Source organism: Schistocerca cancellata, chromosome 3 (assembly GCF_023864275.1).
Source record: "Schistocerca cancellata isolate TAMUIC-IGC-003103 chromosome 3, iqSchCanc2.1, whole genome shotgun sequence".
NCBI lineage: Eukaryota > Metazoa > Arthropoda > Insecta > Orthoptera > Acrididae > Schistocerca > Schistocerca cancellata.
Window position 1 is genome coordinate 752,475,502 of NC_064628.1, and position 15,487 is coordinate 752,490,988.

At 43.3% G+C, this 15,487-nt stretch overlaps 1 non-coding gene across 1 annotated transcript; it reads left to right on the plus strand.

Moving 5' to 3' along the window:
• The first annotated feature begins 11,578 nt into the window (after positions 1–11,578).
• On the plus strand, positions 11,579–11,653 carry Trnat-ugu (transfer RNA threonine (anticodon UGU)). Its single transcript has one exon. It is a non-coding gene; the product is annotated as a tRNA-Thr (tRNA).
• Positions 11,654–15,487: the final 3,834 nt, after the last annotated feature.

Consider the following 15,487-nt stretch of genomic DNA (forward strand, 5'->3'; position numbering starts at 1 on the left):
TGTGGCACACCAGAGGTTACTTTAACGTCTGTAGACGTCTCTCCGTTGATAACAACATGCTGTGTTCTGTTTGCTAAAAACTCTTCAATCCAGCCACACAGCTGGTCTGATATTCCGTAGGCTCTTACTTTGTTTATCAGGCGACAGTGCGGAACTGTATCGAACGCCTTCCGGAAGTCAAGAAAAATAGCATCTACCTGGGAGCCTGTATCTAATATTTTCTGGGTCTCATGAACAAATAAAGCGAGTTGGGTCTCACACGATCGCTGTTTCCGGAATCCATGTTGATTCCTACATAGTAGATTCTGAGTTTCCAAAAACGACATGATATTCGAGCAAAAAACATGTTCTAAAATTCTACAACAGATCGACGTCAGAGATATAGGTCTATAGTTTTGCGCATCTGCTCGACGACCCTTCTTGAAGACTGGGACTACCTGTGCTCTTTTCCAATCATTTGGAACCTTCCGTTCCTCTAGAGACTTGCGGTACACGGCTGTTAGAAGGGGGGCAAGTTCTTTCGCGTACTCTGTGTAGAATCGAATTGGTATCCCGTCAGGTGCATCTGTGGTGCACCACGGACCATGGACGACAGGGGTGAACGATGGCTGCGGAGATGCGTTGAGCAAGGCCTAGATGAGTCAAGGGGATACGAACAACGTCTGCTCAACGACCGTCCAGCGAACATTGCTGCTAATGGGCCTTCGCACCCATCCTCACTGCTGTTCAGCGGCAGCGAAGGATGGAATTTGCACTCCAATACAGCAAATGGAAATGCACTGGGTGGTGACAGGTGGCCTTTTCAGATGAACCACGTTTTATGATCCGTCGGACAGCTGGCTGTTGGCGCGCAACGTGTGGAAGCAAACTCGCAACATGCTTTATCGTCTGGAGTATGTTTTATGACATTTTCTGGTTGATGTCGTCATTCTCGAACTCACAATGGATCAACACAAGCATGCACCACGTCCACCTATAAATGCGGTTTGCTATTCATCGACCTGATTGTATCTACCAGTAGGACAATGCAACGTGTCACTCAGCTCGCAGTGGTCCTGCGTGGTTCGAAGAGCCATCAGACTCCCCGGATTTAAAACCAATTGAGAATCTGTGGGACCAACTCGATCATACTGTTCGCACCATGGATTCTCAACCGAGTAACCTAGCGCAGTTGGCCATGCCACTGAAGTCGGCATGGCCCCCACATCCCTGGTGTTTCCTTCCAGAATATCAATGACTCTTTTCCTAAACGTCTCGCAGCGGTCCACACGGCAAAAGGTGTTTATTCAGGCTTCTGACAGGTGGTCGCTTTAATGCAACGGGACAGTGTATAAATGATGTACCCAGTATGATAGTCAGTAACTACAGAACATGGCTTTCAGAAAGCAAACGCATTGTAACAATACGCAGTGGATGCAGTTTCTGACACAGAACTACTGCAATAGTGGTGCCAAGTGAAGCCGAATACATGAAATTCTTAGCACTGAGGGTAGATGAAAGGCTTTCTTGGTAGTACCACATTCAAGATCTTGTGCAGTAATTGAATGCTGCTACCTTCGCTATAAGAATGAGCTCCATTGTCCAACACTAAAGTGAGAAGGATTGTCTACTTTGCTTACTTTCCCTATTATCCCGTATAGCATTATGCGACGATTTTTTTTTTCAAGGTCCAATCAGTCACGAAATTAGAACCACAGTGGCAATAAGATGAATTTTTGCGCGGATTTGTTGCACAACGTCTCTAGTCTGCCCTTCGACCCCGTCACGTCTCACTTTTCGCTTCTAAGCACACAGTGAGCACGTAAACATGCCTAGACAATAGAGTGTATCACCCAGTATAAAGTGCGTTCTGTCATTCGCTTTCTTCATGCTGAGGGGCTCCGCCTGATTTACATGCAGCCCAAATGACGCAGCCGAGTGACAGCAAAGCGCGGCAGGAGTACAGGAATTTTAAAGCACGATGTACAGACATTGACAATGCAGACATTCAGGGAAGGGAGCGAGTGTCAACTGATCATCAAGTCCGGCGAGCGGATCAGGCAATCCAAGAAAAAAGTCTGCGAAGGACAGTTCAGAAAAAAAGAAGAGGAATGCTATGCAGCGAGCTGATCAGGCAATCCGAGAAAATCATCTGCAAAGGACAGTTCAAAACAAACAAAGAGGAATGGTGTCATCAGGCGTTGTCCTTCTTCATAACAACACTCGACCACAAAACGCAGCTGCAAACAGAGACGCTCCTGAAGCGTTTTCGATGGGAATTGTTTGATCACCCAGCGTACAGCCCGGACTCGCCTCTATCTGATTCTCATCTCCTTGTTCACTTGAAACGGGGACTATGAGGACAGAGTTTTGGCACCGACAACGAGCTGCGGACCAATGAAGAGAAATGGCGGAAACCACAGTCTCCTATCACTGGGAAGTTACTACCAGGCGACCCACCTGACACTGAAAAAAAAAGAAAGAAAAAAGAAACTAAAGCTGTGTGCCCTCAAAGAATATTATTAGCCCAGAAAAGGGTGGTCAGACTGACCTGTATCGAAAGGTTCCGAAATACGTGTAAGTTTTGTAGACGTGTCTCGGAATTCCAACTCCAAAGTCTCTGTCCATATATTCGATCAAGGGATTTACTGTTGACAGTATTGACTCATTCAGAGAGAACTGCAACATTCATTCAGTTAACGATATGTACTTGGATAACAATCCCTTAAGCATTGTACGGAAAGGCGCGCGCTAGTCAGCAGATTTCATTTTCAATTAAGGTTCTAGTTGAACTGAAAGAAAATGAGTGACAGATCTCAAGTATCCAGACCTAAACTGACAGGTTTCATCGTTTTCCTTGTTACTTTATTATTTAATTATGACTTGGAAGAGAAGCTGAACGAAATGAACAGTGTCTTGAAATGTAGATATAAGAGGAATATCAACAATAGCAAAACGAGGGTAACGAAATATAAGCGAATTAAATCAGGTGATGCTGAGGAAGTTAGATTAGGAAACAGGCGCTAAAAGCAGTAAGTGAGTTTTGCTATTTGGCCAGTAAAATAACTGATGGTCGCCTAAGTAGAGAGGATATAAAATGTAGACTGGCTACAGCAAGAAAGGCAATTCTGACGAAGGGGAATCTGTTAATATCTAATAGTGGCTCAGTGCCCATTGTTTCGCTCGCGTTGACTGCTTGGTTTGTTCTTGTTTAATCGAATTTTTATGTTCTCCATAAATTGCAACTCCCTCTCAACTTTTCACTCTAGTTAAGACCCTAGAAGGATGGTTTTTCCGATTGTACTTATGACCAAAAAGCGATTCTGGTAGTTGAAGTCCATAGTTTTTGTTAATCATGCCTTCTGAGTTCTTGTGGTGATATTTCCAAAAGAACTTTCACCAACTAACGCATATCTCTTTGTGTCTAACCGAGAAGTGAAATACCAACTTTCATAGATTTAGCTTCAAATTTTTTTTTGATATATCGAAATATTTTTACTTAGAATTTTTTATACCCTATTTCGCCCATGTAGGGGTTGTATTTCCATAAACACTAAAACACGAATTTTTTTAATTGAGAAGTCAAATACCAGTTTTCATAGCTGTAGTTCTATAAATGCTTTAGTAGTTCTTTAATAATGATTTATTTAAAAAAAATCTTCGCTCTCTATTTTATCATCTTAGTGATTGAATTTACAAATATACTGAAATCAGTATCTTTTTATTTTTGACTAAGAAACCAAATACCAATTTTTGTTGCTCTAGCTTCAAAATTGATTTAGTAACAACATATTTTCACAAAGCCTTTCATCACTATTTCACCCTCTTAGGGGCGCAAGATGGAAAAATCCCTTATTAAAAAGACGCCTACAGTATGAAATCAACACCTTCTACGAATTTCAAGTTTCTGTCCCTGGTGGTTCGGGCTGGACGACGAGGAGTCAGTGAGTGAGTGAGTCAGTCGGGACATTGCCTTTCCTACACACACAAAAAGAAGTTTTGCATCACCTTGGTTCCCAGAACTCCTGGATATAGACGTTGATTGTGGATATTGTATCGCATACACAGTCTCGGAGTGAACCAACCCGATGTTGTTCGGACATGGAGGAAATACAGAGAGACAGGAACTGTCGATGACATGCCTCGCTCAGGCCGCCCAGGGGCTACTACTGCACTGGATGGCCGCTACCTACAGATTATGGCTAAGAGGAACCCTGACAGCAACGCCACCATGTTCAATAATGCTTTTCGTGCAGTCAGAGGACGTCGTGTTACTACTCAAACTGTGCGCAATAGGCTGCATGTTGCGCAGCTTCGCTTCCGATGTCCATGGCGAGGCCCATCTTTGCAACCACGACACCATGCAGGGCGGTACAGATGTGCCCAACAACAAGCCGAATGGACCGCTCAGGATTGGCATCACATTCTCTTTACCGATGACTGTCGCATATGCCTTCAACCACACAATCGTTGAAGACGTGTTTGGAGGCAACCCGGTCAGGCTGAAAGCCTTAGACTCACTGTCCAGCGAGTGCAGCATGGTGCAGGTTCCCTGCTGTTTTGGGGTGGCATTATGTGGGGCCGAAGTACGCCGCTGGTCATCATCGAAGGCACCGTAACCCCTGTACGATACGTGAGTGCCATCCTCCGGCCGATAGTGCAACCATATCGGCAGCGTGTTGGCGATGTATTCATCTTCATGGACGAAATTCGCGCCCCCATCGTGTACATCTTGTGAATGACTTCTTCAGGATAACGACATCGCTCGACTATAGTGGCTCGGCTCTGAGCACTATGGGACGTAACATCTATGGTCATCAGTCCCCTAGAACTTAGGACTACTTAAACCTAACTAACCTAAGGACAGCACACAACACCCAGTCATCACGAGGCAGAGAAAATCCCTGACCCCGCCGGGAATCGAACCCGGGAACCCGGGCGCGGGAAGCGAGAACGCTACCGCACGACCACGAGCTGCGGACCCTCGACTATAGTGTCCAGAATGTTCTCCAGAGATGAACCCTATCGAACATGCCTGGAATAGATCGAAAAATTATGTTTATTTACGATGTGACCCACCAACCACCGTGAGGGATCTACACCGAATCGCCGTTGAGGAGTGGGACAATCTGGAAGAACAGTGCCTTGATGAACTTGTGGATCGTATGCCTCGACGAATACAGGCATGTATCAATGCAAGAGGACGCGCTACTGGGTATTAGAGCGACCGGTGAGTACAGCAATCTGGACCACGACCTCCGAAGGTCTCGCTGTATGATGGTACAATATGCAATGTGTGGTTTTCAGGAGCAAGAAAAATGGCGGAACTGATGTTTATGTTGATTTCTATTTCTGTACAGGTACCGGGACTTTCGGAACCGAGGTGATGCAAAACTTTTTTTGATGTGTGAATATAGAGATAAATGTGTTAGGCCGTCTTTTCTGAAGGTATTTCTCTGGAGTGTAGCCTTGTACGGAAGTGTAACTTGGAAGATAGCAAGTCAGACAAGAAAAAAATAGAAGATTATGAAAACCAGTGCTTCAGAAGAATGCTAAACATTGGGCGGGTAGAATGACTAACTGAAGATGAAGTACTCAATCGAACTGGGGAAAAATAAATTTATGAGACGACTAAAAGAAGGGATCGGTTCATGGGACACATACTGAGATATCAAAGAATCTTCAATTTTGTAATGGAGGGAAGCGCAGGGTGTAAAAATTTTAGGGGGAGACCAAGGGATGAGAACAGTAAGCGGACTCAGATGGATGAAGGTTGTAGTAGTTATTCGGAGATGAACGACCTTGCACGGGATGGACTAGTGTGGAGAACTGCATGAAACTTGGTCGTCAGATTGAAGTACGCAATTGCAAAAACAACTCTCGGGTAAATTACGTGCTCGGAATTTCCGCTGAACGGGTTGCTGTAGCTGCTGAAAGTATCTTTGGTCCCAGGAGATGAGAGAACGAGGGTTTTACCTTGACGTTAAGCACCAGAAAGGTGTGATAGTACACGCAGTTGCATCTGAACGTTACGTCTTCAGTATATGATCTCAGTTGATCTCTATGTATCCTCACTTGGAACTGAGGAACATTTTCTGGAACAGCTCATGTGGAACGGAGATTTATAGGAAAAAAGTTGATCGAAAGACAGATGAGTAGAAATCGGAACGAATTGAAGAGTATATTAAAAATTAAGTGTTAAAGCGAGGAAGCCCTAGAGAGAGAGAATCGGCGAGAAAAAAGAATTTTTGATAACTAGAAGGACAGTTAGCCACTGTCAAGGGGAAATAGTTTTACATGACTGAGTCGTATTTCATTTCAGAAAAGATCAGTAATGTACGGTATTCGAGTGCCTATGTTGTTTTATAAATTCCTGCAATGTTCCTTCTTAGATGTACGCATGTCCAAAGGCAGAGGCATTGGTGTGTCTACAGCCGTTGTAGATACTTGGTTGACGACCTGTCGAAGTCTGGGTCAGCCCATCGGTCGTGCTAGGATAAGCTAATGGTAAAGCGACCGTTCCCCATTAACGGGAGGTCGGGGTTCGATTCCCCGTCCGGCACAAATTTTCATTGTCGTCACCCCATTACGCAACTGATGGTTCACCATATTCACAAGTGAGAATGTATTTTATGACGAGTAATGTGTCGCATGTGTTGAATAATATAAGATTAAAGAGCTTTGATAATTTTTTTTATAAATTTCGTGAGTTTCTCAGTCATATTGGGTTGGGTGAGACTAACAAAAAAACCAGAGTTTGAAAGCTTCTGTCTCCCCATAGAACGTAAGTGTGAACTGCGCGTCACTACTAGTTGTCCCATGTTCATTTGTAGAATACTCATTCGTTTGAATCTGCGGAGCCCGCAATAAGTATACATGTAAGACCACATTTTTTTGGCTCCGTGAATTGACAACAGCGTCAGCTGCGGACCAGAATTTTAGAAGCGAACAGTTATTTTATGACAATCACGCTTCTCAGATTTATTATTGACCAGCGCAACGTTACAATTTCTCGCAAGTTGATGCGCGCGACAACGTCTAGCGGCGAAATGGGAACCAAGAAAACAAGCCGCATCGCCGACGGCCACTTCGCATTTCAAAGAAAACAAAACTAGAAAAAAAGCATGAGAAAGCGACGACAGAGCTCGAAAAACACGGAAGATTGTTTGTCCGTCACGAAGAGGGGCGTAATATAGCTGATGTGTTTTCTTGCGTCATTAGAGTGTGTGCAGCGGCGGGTCTTATTTATGGCATCGGACACTCAGAATGTATGATTTCCGTCGCTCGCAGGCCGCAGCCACTAGGGTTATAAACCTTCCCTCCCCCCTCCCCATCTCCCCACCCTATTCCCCGCCCCTCGCTTGCTCCCCCTACCTCTTCTGTGCCACACACACATCACCCCTACCACTGTGCAAAACCCACGCCGAAAAATAAACTGTATCACCCTTTCGTCGCCACCATTGCTCAGATTAATATATGAAATATGGAATGGTTGAAGCAGCTGTCATATAACATAAATCAGGCGACGCGGAAATATAAAGAATGTGTGTGTGTGTGTGTGTGTGTGTGTGTGTGGATGGAGGGAGGCAGGAATATATGTACGTCCTTCGTCCTCTTGTCGCCCTAAGCTTCCGTCCGTCCACTGCCGTTTTTACTCCTCAGAAGGCTAACAGTGGAGGGAGAAAGAGAAGAGATACTGGTGCGCGAGGACCACCAGAGGTTGGCGTGGAGGGGGGAGGGAGCTGTGTCAAGATGAACCGTTAGGAGAGGTGGGGGGTAGGTCGGAAGTGAAGAAGGTCTTTTATTTCATGCTTCGAGAAAATTTAGAAGCTACCCCCTCTGATTCATATATTTCTACTTGGCCTGTCACTGATGTATGCTCTTTACATTTTAGTTATAGTAGCGTAGAGTGGACACAAACAAGTCGTAAAGATACTGCGACGTGTGAGATAGGACCCGCGCTGCGCGGAGAGAGAGGGACAGAGGAGGAATGGGTCGAGGAGGGAGGCGAACTAAGAGGGAGGACAGAGCATGAGAGAGAGAGAGAGAGAGAGAGAGATGGGGAGCACTTATTAATGAGAGACGGCCGAGCCGAGGCTCTGATTGATGGATGGCGTGTCCGGGCAGACGCCATGACGCGCCCGCCCGTCGAGCTTTTTATTGGCACTATTAAAAATTTCTCTAATGGCAGCTCCAGACCGAATAAGGGGAATAAAAAGACGGGCAGCGCAAGACAGATACCGCCGCTCCTTCGCCAGAGATAAATGGCATAGAGAGCACTGAGCTGGTGGTAGCGCGGAAGTATAACTCTAGGCGAGGTTTCTTCCGATGTAGAGATAAGACCGGCGGAGCAGTTCACATCAACTGGCCGTTCTCTTTCTGCAGACGCTAATGTTGCGGTGGATTCGACGTTATCCTCCACTTCTTTGAGTTACACTTTTGGTTTATTTTTACCTATTACACTCAACGTCTCCGGTATTGTGTTCTATAATCATTTGACTCTATAGTTCAAATAGACAAAAAAGAATTAAAAACAACAAAGACACAAATTACAAAGCTTCTGGCCTACATGACGTCAATGCTGAATTAAATGTGGAGGAATCATTTTAGATAAAGTTATTTCTATATTTAGAAAGGTAATAGGAAAGACAAAGGTAATTATTGAGGAATAAGTCTACTAAATAGACGATATAAAATTTAAGGAAAAATTCTTAATTACAGATTACGGATTGGCGCTGATCCAGTAATCTCAAAACAACAATGTGGCTTCAGAAAGGATGTTCGTGTAGTTATAATATATTTATAATAAGACAAACTATTGAGAAACGTCGGGAAATTGGCTTAGAAACACGTTTGGCATTTACTCATTATGAGAAAACCTTAGATAAGGTACAAAGACCGCTTTTGTGGGAAATATTCGAAATAAATTTTTTTACTATACACCTTATTAACACCATAAAGAGTCTATATGAAAATAGAAAAACGGTTATGAATTCAGATTCTAAAAAGTCAGTTGAAATTCTAATAAATCAAGCTACTCGACAACCCACTTTATTTAATTTGTATATTGCAGACCTAGTTATGAAGTGGAAAGGTGAAATACAGTTAGGAATTAAAATATCATCTAGCGTTAACATGAAATATTCTGTTATGTTAACGACCAGCTAATTATACACGAAAGAGTACATAATTTACAAAGGGCAGTGTACAGATTAAGTCAAATTGCTACATATTGCAACTTTACTATATCGGCTAATATAACAAATATAATGGATCCAGTCAGATCGAAAATAATAATAAATCAGAGAATTTTAGAACAAGCATCGCTCTTCACTTATCTAGTATGTGACAGTAGGTTTAACTATGGCAATGACATTGAGAAGCAGCTTAATAAATATCAAGTTATATGAAGAACAATCAGAAAAACTTCGGGAACGAATATACGAAAGGAAATACAAATGAAATTCTATAAAGTTATGGCTGTACCTACTCTTCTGTATGATTCCGAATAATGACAAGAAAACAAATGAATCACGTATACAGGCAGCAGAGAAGAAGTTAATGAGATATGTAAGAGGCTGTAATAAAATGGATCAAATAAGGAATGAAACGATAAGATTAGATTCAGAAGTCTTTTCAGTTAATGGCAAGATAGAAGATAATAGAAAGAAATGGATCATGTTGACAGACTTTTAGAAAATAGATTGCAAAAAAAGATAATGAATTATCGGTCGACTGGAAAGAGAGAGCTGGCAGACCTAATAAAAGATGGCTGGATGAATGATGGAGACTGGAACAGGTGACTCCAACACTTAATCTTTGGAAGAAGATGATGCTACTGATAATCATTTTGACTTCCCTTATATGCAGTGGCCTACATAGCTAACTTCCTTACTGAATCCTATACAAAAATTCTTCTCGTCTTAAGTCGAGAAATTAGTGTTATATCACTTAGAACTATTTTACCACTACCTTCCTCACTCCAAAAGTTGTTTCAGTGCTGTGTACGTCGTCCGATATGACACACAGAAGGAGCCACACAGGAGGGGTAGTCTCCAGGATGGCACCGAACAGTGTTATGGGTGGCAGTCACACAGAGGGCACACCTAACAGAGAACATTACGCTTCCACCATATGACATACAAATAGTCCGATCCAGCCGCCATGGTTATGCTATGACGCCACAGAGATCGCTGACAACAGAGACAATATTCTGCTTCCGCCTGATGTCAGACAAATAGTTCACAAATGAATGTTGAAAGTTGTGGACCCATGTTAATAAAATCAACATATAGTTCTTCAAGACGAGAGAGTGCAATGTTCATTGCTGTCACAAAATAACACGCAAAACCAAATCGCACTATGCAAGACGAATCAGTAGAATTGCACTCTACTAAAACTACCTTCGGTAGTTTCAAATATATATGACGGTAGTATCTGTTCCCGAAAGAACAGTTACCGTGGATGACCATGCAGCTTTGCTAGAAATGAAATGATAATTAAATGGACACCCTAGCTGCAAGCAGGCGTTGATATACTTCATTGGGGACATGTTGAAAAAGTGTGCCCCGACCAGGACTCGAACCCGGGATCTCCTGCTTACATGGCAGACGCTCTATCCATTTTATTTTTTTTTTTAATGAACCGCTACAAGAGCAGGACGACGAGTAGTTCCCCCCTATTCCGTCCGTAAAGGATCAATATGCTCCAGGATTCTTCTTCATTTTCAGCGTCTCATACCCGGACCGCCCCAGTGAGCAGGAGGATCCGCAAATAATGAACCTAAATAATTTGCGAAACGAGTTCTGTACTTCGGGTGGCGGCTGAAAGCTGCATGTGTCGTCATCAATAGGGACCAAAAGTCGAGTGTGCCTTTGGGAGCATCGCAAAATATGTAGTAAACGGCCACGCCTTTTAGCCAGTTCTGGTTTATGGAAAGTATACGCTGTCGGGGCACAATACTTCATCAGGGGAGATAGACTCCGGCAATCGCCGCAAGAGTAACGCCAGCATGCGCTGCGTCAGTAGCCAGCACTCGCTGGTCGCGGCACACGTCAGACGGTGTGCATCCGAGTCAATGACTGTGCATGTCGGACACAAGGGGTCGTCCGTCAGACGTACGGAATGTAGCCTCTGACGAGTAGCGAACTTCCCATTCACAACCACGTACCACAATGAACGCACCGTCGTAGGTAGAAAAGGCGTGTGTACCGCTCGCCACACCGTGTTCCAGGCAACTTCAGGATGTCTGTGGGTGACCGTATTTACAGGTTGCTGCTGTTGATAGAGCCCATTTAATTATCATTTCATTTCTAGCAAAGCTGCATGGTCATCCACGGTAACTGTTCTTTCGGGAACAGATACTACCGTCATATATAGTTAAAAATATGGCTTCCCGGCCATTGACCTTCTTGTGCGAACGCACACGCTATGCCCGAACTCGTACGGGACTTGGTAGATTAATCTGCCACGAGTAATGAGTATGATGGGCAAACATCTATTAGGTGCACTACGAATGTAGTGGTGTGGACATGTTGGGAATGTGGATCTCACGGGGAGCGTGCAAGGGATAAGTGCCTGCAGACGCACTATCCTCTGTGCCAGCGGTGGCTCAGACGGATAGAGCGTCTGCCATGTAAGCAGGAGATCCCGGGTTCAAGTCCCGGTCGGGGCACACATTTTCAACATGTCCCCAATGAAGTATATCAACGCCTGCTTGCAGCTAGGGTGTCCATTTAATTATCATTTCATTCGGTAGTTTTGGTACACTATATAAATGACGTTGTAATTGATGGGATCACCGGTAATATTGGTAGCGCGGCCGGGAATAAAAAACAAATAAATATGTGAGACAGAATCTGAGAGCCGACGACTACTTTGTTTTTTGTTTGTTTGTTTTGCACATACTTAGAACGGCACATTGTTCAGTGACAGTCGACTGTGTGTTTTATATCTTTACAAAACGGAAACTGCATTTTATAGGTAATAAAAATTTGTTGATAACTTACTTCTAAGGGTTTGTGTAAGTAAAGCAGTTGCTGTTGATGGGAGTGCAGCTTAGATGAAGAAACATAAAAAACCTATTAATTATTATCGTTATTTTCCACTCAACAGACCATTCTTCATCATGATCAAAGGCAAGAGCTTCCTGTTATTACTGAAAACTGCAAAAGTTGTTAATGAATAACAGAAACATGAAGTACTGAAGTGATGTTTAACATCTCTTTGTTTTTATTGTTTTTTAATAACCTTTTCTAGGAAATTGTATTTGCTAGCACTATATGATAAATATGTATTGTTTATTTTATTTTTACTACTACATTCTCTGTTTAATGTTACAAATCAACAATTTTGAAAAAAACCTGAACTAAATGTTGACAATTTCAGTTTTTCTATAAATACTGTTTATTTTCAAGGAATAGAGGAGGGTAATTTTGTAGAACAAAAATGTTCCATAAATTATGCGGTCTTTTATATACCCCCTTGCAGATGCTAGACTATTCACGGCTGTCGTTTTCTAGGATAATCTAGTAAAACAGTGATCACCTATGCAAACAAAGCGATCGAAAAAGATGTAACGCCTTATATGTATGCAACACATTTAACATACAGGTAACGCAGTTCCAATCTTAACTTACCAAAACTACTGTAGTCTACGCTTACTTCTGATAGTTTACGGGAGCCTAAAGTAATTTTACAACCGTACAAGCGAGTGAAATGCTCGTTGTTTTCACAAAATAATAAGTAAATTGTCGCTGTAGTCGACCAGTCAGCACAAGGAAAACACTGACGCAGTGAAGTAAACCAAATGTGTATACAATAGTTTATTTTTAACGGGCCGCCAAAAGTTATAGAACAAGTTAAAGGGTCTTGAAAGCTGCGTTAAGACTGAGATTAATAATTATATATTTGCTCTGATGATTGACATAAATCACAAAGAACCAGACTAAATCAAATTACAAAATGACGCAAACACAGTGGGAAGGAAACAAAATGTGTGGAAGGCTGCATGAAGGAAGTGCAACAGGATCTGCTTATGGGGCAACTCGAGAAATTAAATGTTTCAACAAGAAGTCAAAGTATAACCAATTTAAGCAACACAAGTAGCGCGCAAAGTAAGCAACTAATGACTTGCACAGAATATGGATTGCACTACAGCAATTGCGACACTTACGTTTCCCTAAATAGCTAACGTGCGCCGATTAGCACCAGACAGCAGCCGAAGAAGACCTCATAGCGACGGCCTAGAGCAGAATGTCCAGAACCTAAGTTCACAGCCCTAAACTCTCTACTTTCACAACACTCTGCATAGACTGATGGACGACAATTGTTGCGAAATTCGCGAAAAAACAGGCAAAAGCGCTCTTAGCTTCACAGATTTTGCGTAAGAGACGCACATTTTGAAACAGGAAGTTGTTGCTGGGTTGAAGCATGATTGGTCAACCTTACGTACCAAGTACGCTGCCCAGAGCGACGCAATACTATTGGCTAAATCAAATTTTAAAAGTGAATGTAACTGACTCTTTTTCGCTAGCCGGACAGTGTCGCAATGACAGGTTCTTTGAAGTGCAGGCAGAAAGGCAAAATGTCGTGCTCAATTATTCTCTGGGGCTGTTAGAAGGCACTGGCATTTGCTGATCACAGGGACTGTGAGTGCTTGCCCAACATTTAATAGCCGCGAAGCTGGTCGCTTCCTGACTTCCGCGAAAATGGAAAATGTCTACACTCCCAGAGAAAAAGCTCTTGATCTAGGTTTTTTTTCTTTTTTTTATCGTTTGGCTAGGAGGGCCCCCCGTCGGGTAGGCCGTTCGCCGGGTGCCGGTCTTTCAATTTGACGCCACTTCCGCGACCTGCAGTCGATGAGGATGAGAGGATGATGATGACAGCTCGACACCCAGTGCCTGGGCGGAGAAAATTCCCCGACCCAGGCGGGAATCAGCTACCGGGGGCGGACCTTTGCCTAGTGAGATTCACAGACTGCCTACTACCGACAAAAGAGGCCATAGAGGCGTTTACAGTGTTATATCACTGCAAATACACGACACTAGTGTACTCAATAAAATAACTGCAAAATAGCTGCAGAAAATGAATTAATATCACAAAGCGATATGTGACCGTAACATCACATCGTAACAGTAAAGTGACAACATTCATCCAACGACCACGGATTTAAGTGGGTGCGCAGTTTCACTCGGCCAGTTGCCAGCAATTGCCAGCATTACCACCGCACAGTTATCGTCTAGCATTACCACAGTCATCCCGCCACCATCGCAATGTGTCGAGGTATTCGCCGACATTCACAGTACACATGCATAAACAGAGCCAGGCCTTGGATGACGTCACTAACAAGAGAGGCAGACTGGAACCACCACTAAATTAGTTAGTCCTCGTTCACTGGAGAGATTTAGACAAGTGCTCAGAACTTCAACATCAGCGCAACGTCTTCGTATCATCATGACTGTAAAGCCGAGGATAGACGTGCATTTAAGCCGGCCAGTGTGGCCACGCGGTTAAAGGCGCATCAGTCTGGAACCGCGCGACCGCTACGGTCGCAGGTTCGAATCTTGCCTCGGGCATGGATGTGTGTGATGTCATTAGGTTAGTTAGGTTTAAGTAGTTCTAAGTTCTAGGGGACTGATGACCTCAGATGTTAAGTCCCATAGTGCTCAGAGCCATTTGAACCATTTTTTTAGACGTGCATTTAGTAAATGATTGTCAGTTATTATTTATTGTGCTACACACATTATTTTTGTTGCAGTCTAAATTTGCCCTATGACAAGACAACTCTGCATGCAAGCACACCTCTGTACGACAACAACAGACTGTGGTTGCGGCTTCGCCTACTGTTATAGTTAAGTTGGGCGCCAAACGTATTTGTTCAATACTACACCCAGTGTTTGTACTAAGCGAAGCTGTGCATTCATCAAGAGTCTATACTCCTACTAGAGACAACCAAATCTTAATCGAGGAATTATGATTTACGGTTTTGCAGATTTACTAAACGTCTCCAAGGTTATCATTTCTATGAAATGCTAATATTCATCGAAACTGTGGTAGAGCTCTGTCTGCAGTGAACTTCACGTAAACAAGAAGTTATACTCTAATTTTTCTCCCCATTTACGGTGAATCTAAATATTATTCTATCGATATTAGATTTCCACGAAGAACGTTTCTGCGATGTTCTGAAACTTCGTGACAGATTAAAACTTGGTGACAGGCTGGGATTCGAGCTCGAATCTCTGCTAATACCGACGGAGCTATCAGACAGGACTCGAGGGTAACTGAGAGAACGACATTGACGATAAGCTTAATAGCCAAACTGAGGATCATAGACACTTATGCTCATAAATTAAGGGTAATGCTGATACATGGTGAAACAACGCTCTGGTGGGCGGTTTGCAGGTTTAAATGACCTCAGGGTATGACCATACCGCGCATTTGACCTGTGGTCGTCGCACGGCGGCGCTGGCAGGAGTCCACATACACAGAGGTGTGTTGGTGCATGTCA